The 19,136-nt window shown below is 39.5% G+C and overlaps 1 protein-coding gene across 1 annotated transcript in view; it reads right to left on the reverse strand.

Annotated features, from left to right (window-relative positions):
• The window catches only part of ACVR1 (activin A receptor type 1), a 158,112-nt gene extending 141,849 nt beyond the window's left edge, over positions 1-16,263 (reverse strand). The window contains exon 1 of the mRNA XM_072612035.1: positions 15,671-16,263. The gene's annotated coding sequence lies outside the window, so the exon portion shown is untranslated. The remainder of the gene's footprint in view (positions 1-15,670) is intronic.
• Between the last annotated feature and the right edge of the window lie 2,873 nt (positions 16,264-19,136).

Raw genomic sequence — 19,136 nt, forward strand, 5'->3', positions numbered from 1 at the left:
CTCAATTTTCTGGAAATTAAGAAACATCTATTTTCTTATTAAAATTTTAGAGTTCCTAATTCATAGAAAAACTGCTTCATATCCAACACACTACTAGCACACAGCAGATGCTTAATAAATATTTTGTGACTGATGCATTCTTAAAAATCCTAGACCCTCCCAAATAACCTTATAATGTACTATGTAATGAACTCCAGGGGCTGGAAAATCCTGGAAGAAGAAGCATAAGGAGTCAGTGCTACCACCATCAATCACTTTTCTGTGGTCTTTTTTGCCACCCTTCCATTTGGGGGAAGGGGTGGAAAAGCGCAAAAGATCAAATAGGAGGGAACCAAAGAGAGAACCATCTTCTTCTATCCAGATGGGAGATTCTGAAGCACCATCCCTAAGAATAAAGGAATGGAGAGATTGAGCAATACGTTTAACATGATGTAATTGTTGAGGAGGTGGGAGCCAAGAAAGATCAGGACCTAATTCTATTTACATTCCAGTGGATGCATTGCAAAACTTTTGAGACTTCTAGTAATTTTCCCCATGTTTGTTATTTTTATCCATTTGTTTTGAAGCAGTAAAAACCCTTAAAGAAAAAAAATTAAACCAACTGAGAGACTTGCTTCAAGATCATCAATATAGATGTCGAAGTCACCCAGAATAGGGCAAGAGATGGAGAAGGGAGGAAAAAAAAATGAAAGTTGGGTATAACAGTGACACTAATAATAATTATAATAATATTATAATAACCCACATTTATATGGCACTTTAAGGTTTACAAAGTTAAGACAGTAATATGCCATAGAGAAAGGAAGTATAAACTTGATGAAGTAGAATTTTAAATGAGAAAGGGGCTTTGATAGATTGGTGACTTGGAAGTGGTACTGTAAGACAAAGGAAAATTAAATAGGTCATAGTTTGTTTCTCCTCTCAATTTCTGCAAAGAAAGGCAAGAGAGACACCTCCATTGAAACCCAGAGAGCATAAATTGAAACATAAGGGTCAAGTGATGTTTTAGTAAGGAAAAAGCAGAAAACAGGTGAAGAAAAAAGCTTTTGGAACAAACGTTCACCCACATCAGAGTCTTAATTCCACAGACCCCCTCCAACAAGGTTAACAGAAGAATATATGGAATCTAGGAGCAGGGAAGGGAGGTATTGAGCTGAAGCCAAGTCCAAGTTTGGAAGGAGGAGAATTCCCAGTGGCAGTTAGAGATGAAGGAAGCAAGAGGTTAAGAGGCAGATTCAAAATACCTTCGTGACAGCAACAATACCCATTCACCCTCTAGACTGAAAAAAAGTTTTAGATCTTTTGTTTCATGAGAAAACAAGGAGGAAAATGTTTAACTGGATACTTAAAACAACTGCATAAATTTTAAGAAAGATCTTCTGATGGCTCCTTCAAATCTACCCAATTCCATCTCTAACCTTCCTATTCAAACCAGTTGCATGTGAAAAGAAAATATTTTAGCATTAAAACTTGCAAATAAACAATAAACTCAGTGTACAGATGTTGTAGTGTTTTATATTACATGAAAAGATTAAAGGGAAGATGAAGATAAAATGTCAACTGCCTTCCCTGTAAGATAAGTATTACACACAAAACTGTAAGAACCATGATTTTTAAATTCAATTTCCAGATAGATTTATTTACAAATCTTTTTACCGATAACAGAGAGGTAGTATGGTATAATGGACAGAGTGCTGGCCTCAGAGTTAGGAAGATGTGGGTTCAAATTTCACCTCTGATAGAGAATAGGGACTTCTAAATTTCACATCCAATTGCTCCATTCAGGGAAGTATAATTTAAACAATAAAACTAATATTTTCCTAATTTCACATTAGATAATGCTATTATTTGTTAATCAAAACAAGGAATATGAAAATTTGGTCTTACAGCAATAGATGTTCTAAAAATATGGAGGGAGGAATTTCAGTCTCAACTAAATTAACCCCCTCAAAAATAACATTTTTAGATAAGTACTCATCTTTTTATTGTTTTAAGTTATTCCTTTCATTTCTTGTATGCATATAGCTGGGGCAGTTAGGCAGTACAGTGAATAAAGCATTGAACCTGGAGTCAGGACAATGAGTTCAAATCCGGCCTCAGACACATTACCTATGGGACCTGGGGCAAGTCATTTAACCTCTATTTGCCTCAGTTCCTCACCTGTAAAATCAGGGCATACTAGAGAAGGAAATGGCAAACCAATTGAACAACAATACGTATAGATAAAAAGTAAATTTGATACAAGCTCTATTTGTATGAAGAACATTAAGATACTAATAAACCAATTCATTACGGAAGGGGGTAATAGATCGTGCATGTGTACGTGCGTGCATGCATGTGTGTGTGTGTGTGTGTCTAAGAGTAATAGATTGATCAACTCTTTTTTTAAGTATTTTTCATAAACTCTAATAAATAATTCAAGAGCTAATTAACACCAGAGAAAAATTGTTCGATGGACTGACAAAGTCACCAGTATTTGGTCTTCCAGAAATAGATTGTCTACAGCTTCACTCAAGGTCACACTCATCAGTGGGAGAGAAACATAAAGTTCATAGGAATGCTACATAATCTAAGCAGTTTAAAAATCCTTCCCCATACTGATCCTGACAATCAACCATGTAAGGCAGAAAGCACTATTATCCCCATTGTACAGAGAAGTAAAGACCTCAAGATATGATAGCTGGTCACAATTCAGTAAAAAACAAAGGCAAGACTAGTCTTAATGACCATTTTAAAAATAACCAAACAGATGAACAAATATTTGAAACTATGGATAGGTAGATTAACAAATAAGTAAATTAACATAAAATAGGTGCCATTTATACACCACCTACCATGCCAGGAAAGCATTAGCTAAGTACTCTGCAAATATTATCTCATTTCATCTTTGCAACAACCCTGATAGGTGCTATTATTATCTTAATTTTACAGTTGGGGAAACTGAGGCTACTGAGGTTAAGAAACTTGTCCAAGGTTGCACAGCTAGTAAGTGACTTCAAGCTGGATTTGACTCAGGTCTTCCTAACTCTAGACTCAGTACTCTATCAATCAATAAGCATTTACTAAATACCAAGTGATAAACACTAAGGTTTACAAAAAGAGGTTCTATCCACAATTTCACCAATCTGAGGATAAAGAGGATAAAGGATGTTTTGCTCAGATAACATAAGGTTGTGTAAACCATAAGCCACAAGTATCAAGTATTCATTTACAGCACGCTGGGGTGGGGAAGAGCAACTAGTGGAAAATCTCCTGTGGAAAACCAATCTAGATTGTCTTGTAACAGTCAATCGTGTGATCTCCAAAGCTCCGTTCCAAGTATTAGCTGCCTCTCAAAAGCTGGAGTACTACAGACAATGGGTCTGCAGAATCCACTTCCCTATTATGACTCAGTATAGTATTCATCCTGTACTTATGGTTAGACCAGAATACTATTATTTCAGGAAATAATTCAAATCACTTTAGAAAAGCCAGAGGAAGACAGAGGAAAGCTAGGCCTTTACCCTCAAGGGAAACAGGTATGGATGACACAGTGTTATTCAATGACCAGACATTAACTCATCCATTTAAATTTCTTCTATGAAAAAAAATGCCTCCATCCATAATGGACCATCAGTTTGAAATTTTAATGTGAGAAGGTGCAAGGCAGTCAAAACTTTTTTGTTGTTGTAGTAAGCTCATCCTTAGACAGCCCTCCCACCCCTCAAACATCAAAATTAAAATTTTAAAAATTTAATCTAATGCACACTTGGCTCCTAGACATGACTTTCAAAAGTGATACCACTCGACCAGACTCTAGTTTGGTAGAGAAAGTTGTCCTATAATGTGTTGTTATGTTGCTAATTAAAGTTGAAAGAAGGCTTCAGGGTTTCTTTTTTTTTCCTTTTAAGACATGACCCGATTTAAATTATCCTTGCCCCCCCCTTCACCCTTCCTTATTGTGGTCTTGGCAAAATGTCTCCATATTTCCAGAAAGGGTGCTCAGTGCATTACAAGGCTTTCTATCTCTTGCCTCCATTCAGCTCTCAAATGCAGAGCATCAGAATTCCAGGGTGAGATACTTAATGGTTAGTTTGCATGCCAGGCTTAAAGAAAGGTGAGTAGAATTTCTATTGGTTCTGTTTAAGACAAAAATGATGGAAAACTCCATAAAGCAATGGCAGGTTAGTTTACTATGCCATCCACACCTCCTCCCATCAATTCATATCCAAATAGGTATCATCAAGTCCTTTATGAAATCTCTCATACTCTTCTTTCTCCTCAGAAACTTGGCAAGGCCACCTTTACCTTAGACCTGAACTATTTCAACAGGCTGATAGCTGATTTCCCTGTCTTATGCCTATCCCCACTCAAATCTGTGTGGCACTCAGTTGTTAGAATGATCTTCCTAAAAGGCAGATCAAAACATTTCACTCCCACACTCAATAAACTTCCAGTGGTTCCCTATTATTCCCAGGATCAAATGTAAAATTCTGTTTTGCTTTCAAAGCCCTTCATGTCCTGGGCACTCCCAACCTCTTCAGTCTTCTTCCACCTTACTAGCCCTTCCTCAACCCCATGTACTAACACTGACCTCTTGACTAGGAATTTTCACTGGCTGCCCCCCATGCCTGGATCAAGGTTCTTCATCTTTGCTTCTTAGCTTTCCTGGCCTCCTGCAAGTCTTTCTGCAAAAAGCCTTTCCCCAACCCCTTTATTGCTAGTGTCTTCTCTCTACTGATCATCTCCAGTTTATCATGTCTGTATCTTGTTTGTTCATAACTGTTTGAAAGGTGTCTCCCTCATTTGACTCTGAATTCTTTGAGACTGTGCTCACTGTACAGAGAAGTAAAGACCTCAAGATACTACAGCTGGTCACAATTTCTTAGGATCATCTTTTGTCTCTTTTGTATCCACAGTGCTTAGCATAGTGCCTGATATATCTGTTGCTTTTCAGTGGTGTTCCACCTTTTATGACAGCATTTGGGGTTTTCTTAGCAAAGTTACTGGAGTAGTGTGCCATTTGCTTCACCAGTGGATCCATTTTGTCAAGCAATCAGAAGTTAAGTGACTTGCCCAGAGTCACACAGATAGGAAGTAACTAAGGCTGAATTTGAACTCATCTTCCTGACTCCAGGATCAATATTCTATCCACTGAGCTTCCTCTGCCTGGTATATAGTAGGTGCCTAATAAATACCCAAGAGTGGAGAATTTATTTTCTTCAAAACTAAGCCTATAGAACAGATACATACACACATATGTATGCATGTATGTATGTATGTATGTATGTATATAGAGTGCAAAGCAGCTGCAGAGCACAGAAAAACAAATAAAAAAAATAGTACAAAGGGCAAAATTCAAATACAGGAGCACAGATAAGGTTTCTTAGAAAAAGATGGGAGGGAAAGAATTTATACTTTCCCCAGTGAGGTATCATAAAAGCAGCAATAACTGGTATTTTTACATAGCTCTTCAAAGTTAAAGCTTTGAAAAACTCTTTACCTATATTACCTTGCTTGAGATTCACAGCAAATGTTCTGAGATAGACAAGTATATTAGGGATCATTATCTATTTTTATAATAGAGATAACAAACATTTATTAATAACATATTCAGGAGTGTGCTGGTGTTTCCATCACAGATACCAATTTCTCCCCTACCTTCATGGGTTGATTCTAAAGGATCCCATTAGGCACCAGAGATGTGAAGACTAGCAGGGAAGACCTGGCCTAATAATGGCTGTTAACCTTACCTTATACATCAAAGATAGGAAGCCACTTTTTCCTAAACAAGGAATTACATTTGGTTGATTAGAATAAGTTTGTAGATAAGAACCTTGCAGAGACTTTGGAGGACAAGGAATGCTTTATTCTTTATATGTTCAGTTTTACAAACTATACTCATAAGCGTCAAGTACCTGCATTTACAGCATATAAGTGGGGAAAAAGCGACTTTGGCTTGATGATGGAAAAAAAAATCTAGATCATCTTCCAGCAGTTAACAGATGAGATGAACACGCGATGCCTATGTGACTTTCAAAATGTTTGCGATTTACAGCTAGCATTTCTGTAGACTATGTAGGACCTCTTAATCCTCAAAAAAAACCCATACTAAGGTATTATCCCCATTTTACAGGTGAGGAAACTGAGACTAAAAGGGAATAAATGACTTGATGGAATGATTTGGAATTTTAACTCAGTACTTCTCCAAATACAGCATTCTATCCACTGTAGAGCTGCCTTAAATATACTTTCCACAGAATTCTTCTGATGATTAAAACTTAAACAAATCTTCAAGATCTGCTTCAACAGCTGTCCAAACTATCAGCAATGTATCATAGGAGGCGATTTGAAAATGTATCAGTAATTAAAACGAGACACTTAGACCAGATCTAATATATTTCAGTATCTTTTAACTTCAGCTGATATGAAATTAAAACTATTTTCTAAAATGTGCAACTCTCAGATCATAATTTAATTCTAAAATAGATATAAAACTTGTGAAATGACATATATACCGGATACTTTATTGGGAGGGGAGAGGAGCCACAGTATATTGGAATCTACCATATTATATAAGCTGACTGTCATCTTCCAACATTTATTCTACAACATTCTACATTTAAAGCATTCTTCCTTTCTTTAAAACAAGGAGTAAACAAAGGTTCTCTTGAAAAAGGATCTATTTACTTAGGCCAACTGAACATTCCCAAAAACTTTATAACAAGAAACCAAGGGGCTACTTTTTGAGAAGATAAGAAAAAGAAGGAACCAGGTGGAATAGAAAGTACATTGATTGCACTTGGAGTTTGTTGATGAGTTGTTTTTCAATCATGTCTTCATGACCCCATTTGGGGTTTTCTTGGCAAAGATACTAGAGTGATTTGCCATTTCCTCCTCCAGCTCATTTCACAAACAAGGAAACTGAGGCAAAGAGGGCTACTGACTTGCCCTGGGTCACACAGCTAGTAAAAATCTGAGGCCAGATTTGATTTGAGAAGATGAGTCTTCTGACTCCGGCCCCATGTAGGGGCTCCGAATTTGGAATAAAAAGACCTATATTCAATTCACAGTTTTTCTAAGTGTAAGAGAGTTTGGTCGTATCGCTCTAGCTCTCTAGGCTTAAATTTTCTCATCTGTAATATGAGAGGGTGGGACTAGATGCCCTCTAAGGTATGTATCTATGATTCATGAGAGAAAGAATAAAATTAACAGTGGTATTCCAGGCTTGAGCTATTCAAATATTTACTTTGGTAAAGCCAAAATGTGGAGTGATCCTTATTTGTGAAATACTTTGAAATCTGTAATAATCCCTGTAAATTTCTATCTTTATTTGAGGTTGGAATTTGCTTGAACCATTGTTTACTTAAGATCTAAATATAGAATTCAACCATAATTATAGCTAGTCATGATATGGTGCTTAAAAGCTAGAAAAGTGCATTACAAATATTAACCCATTTGATCCTTACAACAACCTCTATAGGTATGTATTATTATAATCCCCATTTGACCATGGAGGAAACTGAAACTGAAGGTTAAATGACTTCCCCAGGGTCACACAGCTAGCAAGTATCTGAGACTGGCTGAACTCTGATCTTCCAGACTTTAGACCCAGCACTCTAGATTAATTAGTCCTAGTACAATGGCCTTTCCATGACCCTTTACTGTCTCACAAGTACATAAGGAAAAAATAAACTATATGCACAAAGGGCAATATTTAAAAAGCTGTTGCTTAATGAAGAGGAAATAACTGGGTTAAACATGAGATTAGTGGGAAAGAAATTTCTTTCGGAGTGATTCACAAGGACTCTACCCATTTCAGGATCATATTAGGCAAGTCACATGATTGTGCTTGAAATGTCCTAATTTTAATGGACCACTGACATCCCATAGGATGGAAGACTTGAGAATGGCCCAATCAAAGGGTCAAATGCTGAAAGACAAAGAGTTGGAGGAAATGCTTTAGTAAAGGAGATAAGGCTAAGATAAATCTAAATTTCAAAAGGCTGCAATTCTAACCTAAAATGACCAAAGATCAAGCATTCTTTAATCAATAAGTAAAAAAATAAACTCTAGGAAGGCAGGAACTGTTTTGTCATCTTCGGAACCCTCGTCATACAGAATAGGTCCTAAATAAACTTGCAAGTTGGAATGACTAGATTTAATTAAATTGAATAATCACTAAATCACACTGCTAAGATTTCTCAGAGTAAAGCCAGATGAGATAGACATCTCCATCAGGTAACAAGATGACTCACCAGACTGCCTACCTGCCTTTGATACTGTAACAGGTGTTCACTCAGGACCCCAAACTGTTATCAAAAATTGAACTTCTGTGATTTTGGTTCCCTACCCTCCAAGGATAGACAATTTAAAAAAATAGAAAGAAATTTTTGGTAACATATAAACTAATATAGTTAGCAAAATAATCCAGCTACTACCTACTCTGATTAAGATGACTTTTTGATGGGAAATTAAATATGGTAAATGAAGCCTCTTATATACAAGGTACCCTGTTTTGAGATATTTAACAGAGACCTATGGCCAACCCTACCCAAACTCCCATCCTTCTTAGATACAACAACTCAGCAAATTTTCAGTCACTGCACTAATTAAAGTCACCTAACAATTCAAGTAGACCCCACCACCACCACCACAAACAGACATGTGGCTTCTTTCCCTCTTTTGATATTTTTGGCTGCACTACAATTCAAGAAATAAGTGACAGTCTTGAACATACATACAGAAAAGCTCTCCTTAAGTCACCTTTATCTGATTTAAAGGGACTGGCAAAGACCCTTTTTCCAGGAGAGCACCAGGGTGAGGGCCTAGAAGAGACAGTCTTGGAGGTTTCTTTAAAGTTTCTTTGAAAACCCACAAAAACTTTTCTCATTCCAATTAACAAATGTGCATAATTACAAACTAGTCCCATTCAATAGCATCAATTGCTTTCTACAATATAAACTCCAGGGATTCTTCCTTAGAACTCACCATAGGATATGGGTTACTTGTGCATAAGCTCAAAAAGAAAAGGGTCAAAATTCAGTTTTGCTTAGTTTCAATAACCTAGACCAATCCTTCAGGGATTTTCTTCCAAGTATCTTCCAAGAATATATCCAGCATATATACTACACATTGTTTTTTTTTTAATAAATATGTTTAGATCAGTGTTTTCCACAAAAGATCATACTTTAAAGCTGAAAGGCACCTCCAAAGCATCTAATCCAACCTTCTCTCTTTTTTTCTGAAAAGGAACCCAAAGCCAAAAGATCAAGCCATTTGTGCAAGACTCTAAGTGTCAGAAGCAGGATTTGAACCCAAGTATAAACTACCAGTCCAGCCCATCTTCCACTGTACCATACATTCTGCCTCTCCAAGCACAGACAGTGAATAAATGACTAATAAATGTTTGTCAAATTATTTTGAAAATAATAGTACAAAAAAAGAAACTAGTGAGTACACAGGTTTAGACTATCCAATTCAACACATCGACAGCTGCAATTTGATGATATACTAAATTAAAGGAAGAGAACCAAAAACTTGCATCCTTCAAAACCATCCACGAAAGCTTTTCAAAGGACCTTCCATGCCTCCAATCCTCAACAGTTTTCTCCACTTTTCACTGCCAACTTTTTTTCCCTCTAAGACAGATTTTTCTCAGTGTCCACCCACCCTCTTTACTAATCATTCCAATTTTTTCCCAGCTTTAAACCTTCCAACCACATGCCATCCTTCCTGTCATTTTGTTTCCACTTCCTCAATAAGATTTTTTTTTAAGTTAAAAGAGAGGTCTAATAACTTTTAATAACCCAGGCTGGAGGAAAAAAGTCCCAATTTTATTTTGAAAAGCATCTCTGTAACTATATAAGCATGGTGGCAGTCAATGGTTGCTCCTCTGCCTTTCTAGAAAAAGAAAATGCCAGCAAATCAGCTGCTAAGGACCAGGGTCCCAGGTAGATGATCCTACAGTCCTGTATGTTTCTCATTTTTCTTCCCCATCCCCATTATTCAGTCCTCACAACATTTCCGATACTATAGAGTTCTACAAGCAACCACAGATGTATGCTCTGAGAAATTAAAATAAAGGTCTTCCAAGTTCTAGCTGCCATAGGCATTGTAAATGTAATGAGTTTTAATTGCAAACTATTTGGAATACTATGTTAAAGTAAAGTTTATATAGCTTTACAGCTTTTTAACTGTATAAAACTTCAAATTGCCGAGGATATAGTATATTGACTGAGTCCTTATTATGTGCAAGTACTGTACAAAAAAGCCCCAAACCTGTGCCACAGAGTAAATGGTGAAAATCCAAAATGGATGGTTTTGATAATAAATACTATAGGAATTCAAAGAAGGAAGAAAGATCAATGAAAGTTGTAAAAGTCAGCCCTAGAGGTCTTCCTGAAAAGCAAAAAAAAAGTAGAATTTGGATGGTTGAGGAAAGGATTCCTTCATTCCAGCACATAGGTACAGGACTTGAACAGATGCATGGGGACTAGCTGTTGAATCTTTTCAGTCTGCCCCACTGTCTATGAGTCCATTTGGAGTTTTCTTGGCAAAGATACTAGAGTGGTGTGCTATTCCTTCTCCAGCTCACTATACAGATGAGGAATCGTAAACAAACAGGGTTAAGTGACTTGCCCAGATTCACACAGCTAGTTCCGAAGGCTAATTCTTACTTCATGTCACTCCTCCAAATTTGAGCTTCTGGAGATTTAGCTACTAAATTTGGCATGATTTACCCCACACGTACCAAGCTAAATTCTTCAGAAAGTTTCACCTGCATAAGATCCCCAAACAATCTCAAAGCTAATTTTTGTGGTTCTTGTTGTTAGTATTAATACTGATTATAATAACAACTAGCACTCATATAGTACTTTAAAGTTTTCAAAGCACATTCCATATATTTTCATTTGAACCCCAACAACAACCAGATATGGTTGATCCAATTATTATACTATCTCTGTTTTACAGTTGAGGAAACTGAAGCAAACAGAGATTAAGTGACTTGCACAGGATCACACAGCTAGAAAGTGTCTGAGGCAGAACTTGATACATCTAGCTGTCTGAAAAGGATCACAGGTTTTCTTTCTTTTCTTTTTGTTGTTTGTAAATGCTAAGGAACTTTGAAAACGATGCTAGAGAAAATGTCACAAAGAAGAAATCCATAAGCCTTTATGAGTTTAAAATTTCTAAAAAAAGAAAAAAAAGTGAATCAATCACCTGATCTCTCTAGGGTTATTAAGATATTGCCCAGAATAAACAGAGCTGGTGTGTGAGAGAGGATTTGAACTCAAGTTTTCCGGATTCCAAGGTTCAGCACAAAATCCACTATGGAACCTAAATTATAAAGTATTACTCACATCGACAAAAAAACAAGGTCAAATTTAGAAAGCAAACAAATTGAACAAACCTAAGGGACAGACAATGTGGAAGACGGGTCCAATACTGAAACTAGAAATTTAAACAAATGAAAAGTCATGGCTCCAGGAAAACAATATGCTCATGGATCAATTAAGAATCTCTGAATATATACACAATCTCATATTTCCAGGGCTGCCCACAGTAGCAGTAGCAGAGAATATTACTGAACTGTGAAACAGGCTGGGAGTTGACTGAGTGTTTGGACTTTTATAGAGAAAGGAAATTACTGGATCTCTTTAATTGCTTGAAAAAAAGAAACCTGTGTCTACTCAATAACAAAATGTGGAGTAGAATAATAGTTCTCCAAAGTGATTTTTCTAAAGCAAAGTTCTGATCATGATACTTCTCACAATAAAGTCTAATGATTGCTTTCTATTACCACCAGAAGGGGCAGCTAGAGGGTGCAGTGATAGAGCACCAGTGCAGGAGTCAGGAGGACCTGAGTTCAAATCTCATCTCAGACACTTGACATTCACTATCTGTGTGACCTTGGGCAAGTCACTTAACCCCAACTGCCTCATCCTGGGTCATCTCCAGTCATTCTGATGAATATCTGGTCACTGGATTCTGATGGCTCTGGAGGAGAAGTGAAGCTGGTGACCTGCACAGCCCTCCCTCACTCAAAACAAAGTCAAATGCAAGTCGTCATTATCTCTCTGATGGCATGGTCTTCTTTGGCAACGAAGGACAAGCACACGAGCACATGCACACGTGCGCGCATGCGCACGCTCATGCGTGCGCACACACACACACACACACACACACACACACACACACAGAGTGGGAAAAGTACAACCCCAAATGCCTTTCTTCTGAAGGACAAGATTTGCCATCATATTTAAATGATATGAAATTGGCTCAAAAACTTTAACTCCTGGTCCACCAGGCCATTCCTCCTTTGATTCTTGGAGGGTATAGGTATATAACAACTATCTAAGCAGTTCAAGTCAGTTGTGTCTAACTTTTCATGACCCCAGCAGGGTTTGCTTAGCAAAGATATTAGAGTGGTTTGTCTTTTCTCCAGCTCATTGTACAGATGAGGAAACTGAGGCAAACAGGGTTAAGTGACTTGTCCAGGGTCATACAACTACTATCGGAGTCCAGATTTGAACTCAGGGAGTTAAGTCTTCCTGACTACATATTCAGTACTCCATTCACCATATCACCTAGTTGCCAGGTAAGAGCAGAACCTGGTCCAATCTCAATGAAAGAACTATTCCAGAAAGTCTTCAATTTATGACTTCTGGGAACTGGCCTTAGCTACAGAAAGAAATACAAAGTTTTCACTCCAGGAGTTCAAATAAGCCATTTTGTACCCGGAAACCTAATTCAAAATATTAATTTCCAGGAATAAAGACACTCTGCCCAATACTTGCTTTAAAAAAAAAACAACCCTGAGACTCTGATTCCAATTAAAATGTCTGGTGGCTTCATTTCTTGGCCTTGTTGGTCTGATTCTGTCAAAGCTTTACCAAATGACTTAAAACACTGGTGTTGCATTCCCAATGATGCTGTTTAGCGCCGAGTTAAACTACTTTTAAAATCAGCATTTGAAAGTTCTTTGATCCATGATACACTACAAAGAATTGCCAATAATATCCAGGCTATTTACATTAGATGCCTCTGAATGTTACAATTTATATTTTTAGAGATGTGCACTCTACTATACCATGCTACTATTTTGGAAGCTATATTGTTATGGGGGAAGGGAATATAGGGCAAAAGTAAAACAGCTAGGATCAAATTTTGTTTCATCCTTATAATGAATCGCTTTAAACTGTGATCTGGAGTCCTCCTACAATATTACAAAGTAATTTGTATCAAAAGACTTCTACTTATAAGCAGCTCAGCTAATCTAGTACACGCAAAGTAGTTCTGATGAAATCTTTAAGGAAGGTATGGCATACAGACGTGTTCAAGGACAAAATCTAGGAGGCAAAGATTCACCAGCAGACTAGGCATAGGGAGTTTTGGCATCCAAATCTCTACTTCTACTATAGGGAGGTCCTCATTCTGTCTTTGCATGATGACCTTGAAGACCTCTATCATTTTTCATAGTCATTTCTAATTGATCTAATCTCACAAGGTTGGGACTATCTCTATTATCACAGGAATTGCTTCAATTTGAACTAGGGCAAAAATAAATATTAACTATAATTTAACAGGCCAACTATAGATGGTGGTAATCAATCCAAAAGCATTTATTAATTGTCTAATATTTGGCAGGCAACGGTGATAAAAAGACAAAAAAAGTGCATTAAAAATATGTACTACAATGCAATCAAAAGTCTTTTCCCTCCTTGGACAGGAACTGGATCACTTGAGAATTTGGTATCTCTAGTGTCTAGCACAGAATCCAACACACTGATGCTTAGTGCTTGTTGAATGAACAAAAACCCACTTGTAGGGGTATCTAATAACTTCCCTTAACAAGGGATCTTCCCACTCCCAATCTAATTCTAACATTAATTCATGTCCTAAATGTTGTTTTAAATTAGAAAGCTAACTAGGCCTCCCTACAGATTACATAAACTACCCATTTCAACTGGTAAATGTTTTAAAATAATTGCCAAAGATCACAATTCTCAGTCTTCCCACTATCAACAAACACTTTCTCTAACTATATTTGGTGTTGCAGAAAAAGACCATGTGTGGCCCAAATCTAAGAACCAAAGACCTCTTTGTCTTGTGATCAGTACTGGGTATCTGCAGATTTAAATACCTCCAGAACAACCAACGGACACAAAAAGATAACTACTAATTCCTACATTTTGGTGTAAAATGAGCTTTTGATCCTCAGATTTAAGGAATGTGACCTTAATCATTAAAAAAAAAAATCTAGCAGGCTTCTAGAGTTCTCCAGACACAGAATTATACATTGGATTCTAACTTCCTAATTTTACAAATGAGGAAACTGAGGCCCAGAAAGGTTACATAATTCAAGACAATACAAGTAGTAAAGTGATGGACAAGATCTGAATACAGATTCATGACTCTAAATTGAATGTCCTTTCCACTGCCCTTCATTGCCTCTTAGTCTTTTCATTTCTACTGGGCCTCTCCACTCCGGGCACTCCACCTGGACTGGTCTGTGCCAGAGCACAATACATTATTTCTATTGAAGGTTTTCCATTCAAGTCACCCCCATCTTGACCCCTTCCTATTCAAGAATACTGAGAGGGAAGAGGCAAGAGTACAGTAGAGGCAAAACTTCCTAGGTTTGTTGTTAGAACTACTTTGTTGTGTTTCAATTAATGGGACGGTTTTTATAAAAGCCAGGAGTAACATTTCAATGACATGAATATCAAGAGGCCAATGAAAAAGGTATTATTTTGTCCCTTTGTTGAGGTTTAAAGAACTAAATTAATGACTATGTTCAACAATAACTGTTTTCTGTTAGTATTATAATGGGTATCCATTCATTAGTGCCACCTTTCTCTAAAGCAATGGGTTTCACCCCCTCCCACTTCACTCCCCCAAAAAGACGGGGAGAAGGGAGTTGATTTGCATACGGAAGAAATATTTGGCTCCACCAGAAAAGAGTTAAATTAGTCTAGAAGCCGACGGAAGTTCCTGAATCTACCAGTTCCAAGCCAAAGATATATCTCTTAAGCGAGCCCAAGGTTTTCTCCTTACTGTTATGGTTACAATGTTGAAGGAAGGGTTTTAAACTTGGCAAAGTAACATGCAACATCTGTAACCACATTTGCCTTCTGGGGATCGGAAGATGAATCCCACATTCCTGGCTTTGAAGCTTTTAAAACTGCAGATAGGAGGAACTAGAGGGAGGGAGGGAGTTGAGCAGAGTTTATTGGCTCTGTCTCTCCAGCAGCAAATTCCTCCTGGAAGAGACTGATATTTCAGGGGTGGGGGCAGATTCACCGCTCGCTTTTACTACAGAGAGAACAGAGCCAGAAAGGTGTGCGCTTCGCATACACGTCCGGGCTCCGTCTACAAGTCGCAGTCACACACCGAGGCCCCCAACAAGGAGGGGAAAGCCAAACAACCATTCCACCTCGGGTCTCTTTCTCTCTGCCTTTCCCTGTAGCCCACCAGCAGCAGTTCAGCTCCCACCCAAGCTCTATTTCCCAGCTCTGCACTGTGAGCGTATCAGGCTTTGGGAAGGGAAGAGAGAATGAGGGGGGCGAAGCATACACCCACCCTTACTGCCACAGTGTGCCTCGCTTTTCCCTCACACCGCCACCCCCTTTCCCCCCGCCGCCCAGATCCATCACCTCCCAGCCCCTGCAGGTCATTCTCTCCTCACCTCTGGAACCCGGAGTAAGGTGTAGGTGAGGCGGAGTGCCGCAGCCCAGCCTGGCGGTGCGGGCGGACAGTCAGGCAGCCCCCGGGGGTGGTGCGGGGCGGGGCGGGGCGGTGCAGCCGGCGAGCCCCGGAACTCTCCCTGGGTAAAGGACTAGGGGCTAGCCGCCCATGGAGCCGCGGCGGCTGCTGCAATGGAGCTTTGCGCAGGGCCAATGCTCTCGGAGCCAGGGGCTTTCCCAGCCCTCAGCCCGACATCTCTAGCCAAGAAGCAAGCTTGCAGCAGCCACTAGAAGGTGGAGGGTGGGGTGGGGGTTGTTTGAGGAGGAGGGGAGAAGAGCAATGGGCGGGGAGGGGGAGGAGGAAGAAGAGCTGCAGGAATAAACTTCCAGAGGTGCAGAGGAACAGGAGGGATGGGAGGAAGAAGGAAAGCCCAAGAGAAGAGAGCTAAGTGGCAGGAGTCAGGCCGCGAGAGGAGGCGAAGGAGATGTCTACAAAAAGAAGAAAACTTCCCCCCGCGAGCTGGAACAGGAGCAGGAGCAGGAGCAGCAGGAGGAGGTGGAGAAGGCGGTTGCAAAGAGCAGGAGCAGCAGCAGCAGGAGGAGGAGGAGGAGAAGGAGGAGGAGAAGGAAGTGGCAGTGGAGAGCTCCGCCAATGAGTGTCTGGAGCTGTGATTAACCAGGCAGCAACACATCATTTCCTCCCGGCTCGGATCCAGGGAGCCGGGAGAGGGGAAGGGCGGCGGGGCGGAGCCGTCTCCCGCGCCCTCTACGGGGAGCCCGGCCCGGCGGCGGGGACGGCGATAGAGCCCAGCTCCAGCTCCAGCTCCGCGCGGCTGCGCCGCCCCCCGGCCGCTGGAGACGGTCTGGTCCGGCCAGACGAGACAGGAGTGGGAGAGCGCGCTGCCTCCCTGGCGGCTTCCTCTTGTCACGGGGCGAAGGCGGCCTCGGTTGCCTGGGAAAGGTGCAGAGACAAAACCCTAGAGGACTCCGGAGAATGGTGTTTTGTTTTTCCTCTTTGCTGGGAAAGAGCAGCGAGCTGCAGTTAGCCTGAGGGGTGGGCAGAGTCTGGACAGCTCCGGGGAGGGGGGCAGCGGCGGGCCTGGGTCTGGCCAACTTGCGCCTTGGGAGTTTAATTATATTGTATTCCGAGCCCTATTTCCTGCTTTCTTCGTGGTTTGGCTGTTGTCTGGGAAGAAATACCAGGGTACTAATCCTGGCCATTTAGATGTGAATTCAAATCCCCCGTTTTCACGTCCTTTGTGCCTTGGGTTAATGTTAGGCCATAGGGTCTCCACGTAGGGGTCATCAGTAGTAGCACTAAAAAACACATGGTAGATCCACCCATTACCTGCCTAGCTCTGTACTAGGCACACTGCAGATATACGGAGGGTGGTGAAGGCATGAACTCTCTTAGAAAAATTTGCAATACTTTTGATTTAAGTGCTTAGATACACATTTGCACCTGAGTTCAGGAAATACTTAAGTACCTACTATTTGAAAGGCATTGTACTAATCTTAGAGACACCAAGGTCCTACTCTCTTGGAGTTTGCAATGGGGAGAGGGAAGGAAGGAGGAGAGTTATGTACAAATGACTGATACTGGTAAATGAATTAACTGCAATGGAAAGGTCGAGGCAAAGTGCTATGAGAAATTCGAGGAGAGAAAGATCACTTTCATCTGGAGGAGGGGGTGGTCATGAAGAATGTTACATGAAAGTTGTACATAGATGATCAAAAAGTATTGTTTATGTATCCTAAACTACACTAAGATTTTTGAGACATGTTGTATGTACATTAATATAATAATAGTAATAAAATGATAACCACTTATGTACCAAATATTGTACTTTACAATTATTACCTCATATATTTATTTAATCTCATTTACATTTTTAAAAATTGTATCTAATGGATGTTTACTGTTTCTTTTTTTTAAAACCTTTTTTATTCTTTGAAAATCTTAATGTTGATTAAGTTCACCATACAAAAAGAATAAATTACTAAATATTGTGGAGTATTGATAAATGCTTAGGAATCATTAAGCCTTCTGCCCTGCCATTTCAGAGCTTATAGCACGAACAAGTATGGACAATATACCATGACACAAAAGACTAATCCAATGCATGATTGTGCCATATGGTATTTTTTATTCTATGTAGGCTTGTTCAGGGCAACTAGGTGGCCCACTGGATGGTGGTGGGATTGGGGGACTAGAGTCAAGAAGACCAGAGTTCAATTCTAGCCTCAGACACTTACTAGTTTATGTGACCCTGGGTAAGTCACTTCACCCTGTTTGCCTGAGTTTCCTCATCTTCTGGAGAAGGAAATGGCAAACCACTCCACTATCTTTGCCAAGAAAATTTCAAATGCAGTCATGAAGAGTCAGACATAACTGAAACAACGACAAAGGCATGTTCATTCAGCAAACACTTAATTGGTCTACTGTGGTAAGAGGCATATCTGACTAGGAATCAGGTGAATTGGATCCTAAGTCCCAGCTCTGGCACTATCAAGCTGTGTGAAAGGGAGCAAGTCACTTTTCCAACTGTAGGAAATCAACCCATCCAGGTGCAATACAGGGGAGTGCTGCAATTAGAGGGACTTTTTAATGCATTTTATAAGTAAATATTTTTAATTCAAGGAAATTCTCTCCATGTCACATAAGTATTTTATGATATTGAGCCATGTATGTTCTAACAAGGAGCCAAAGCATCAGGTGAATATGAGGAGAATTTTTAGATTTTGCTAACAGAATGTCTTGGTTCTGTACTTCACCTCTTATGGCCTCAGTTTGCTCTTCACAATTGTCTGACACAAATTGTTACACAACCTGAACTGAGCACTTTCTATAACAAGGTATACTCCAGTCTACCAATCAATCAAAATGCTTATAAAGCCCGTAGTTTGCCAAGCATGGTACCAGATGCTAGGAAAGCAAAGGAAAAATGAATGAACCCTCGCGTCAGGAAGTTCCCATTACTAGTGGGAGAGACAACACGCAAGATAATCAATCCTTAGATGCCTGAGCACCAGAAGCTGAGGGGACCATGAAAGGGTCACCACTTCATCAAAGATAAGGAGGTAATAGTGAGTAAAGGAGTATAGTAGGGCAAGACCCCTGAGAGATTGTGAAATAGAAGGGAGTTTTTGGTGAATGGTCTACTTTATTTTTTTTTTCAACTAAGAGTGGGTTGATACACTCAGTGGACTATAAAACTGTGCATGTTCTTTGCCCCAGAAATACCACTACTAGATCTGTATCTCAAAGAGATGAAAGAAAAGGGGAAAGGACCTATATACACAAAAATATTTATAGTAACTTTTTGTGGTGGCAAAGAATTGGAAATTGAGGGGGTGCCCATTAGTTGGGAAATGGCTGAACAAGACTGTGGTGGAATATGATTATGCTGTAAGAAATGATGAGCAGGATGCTTCCAGAAAAACCTGGAAAGTCTTATATGAACCGAT

This window comes from Notamacropus eugenii, chromosome 5 (genome assembly GCF_028372415.1).
Source record: "Notamacropus eugenii isolate mMacEug1 chromosome 5, mMacEug1.pri_v2, whole genome shotgun sequence".
NCBI lineage: Eukaryota > Metazoa > Chordata > Mammalia > Diprotodontia > Macropodidae > Notamacropus > Notamacropus eugenii.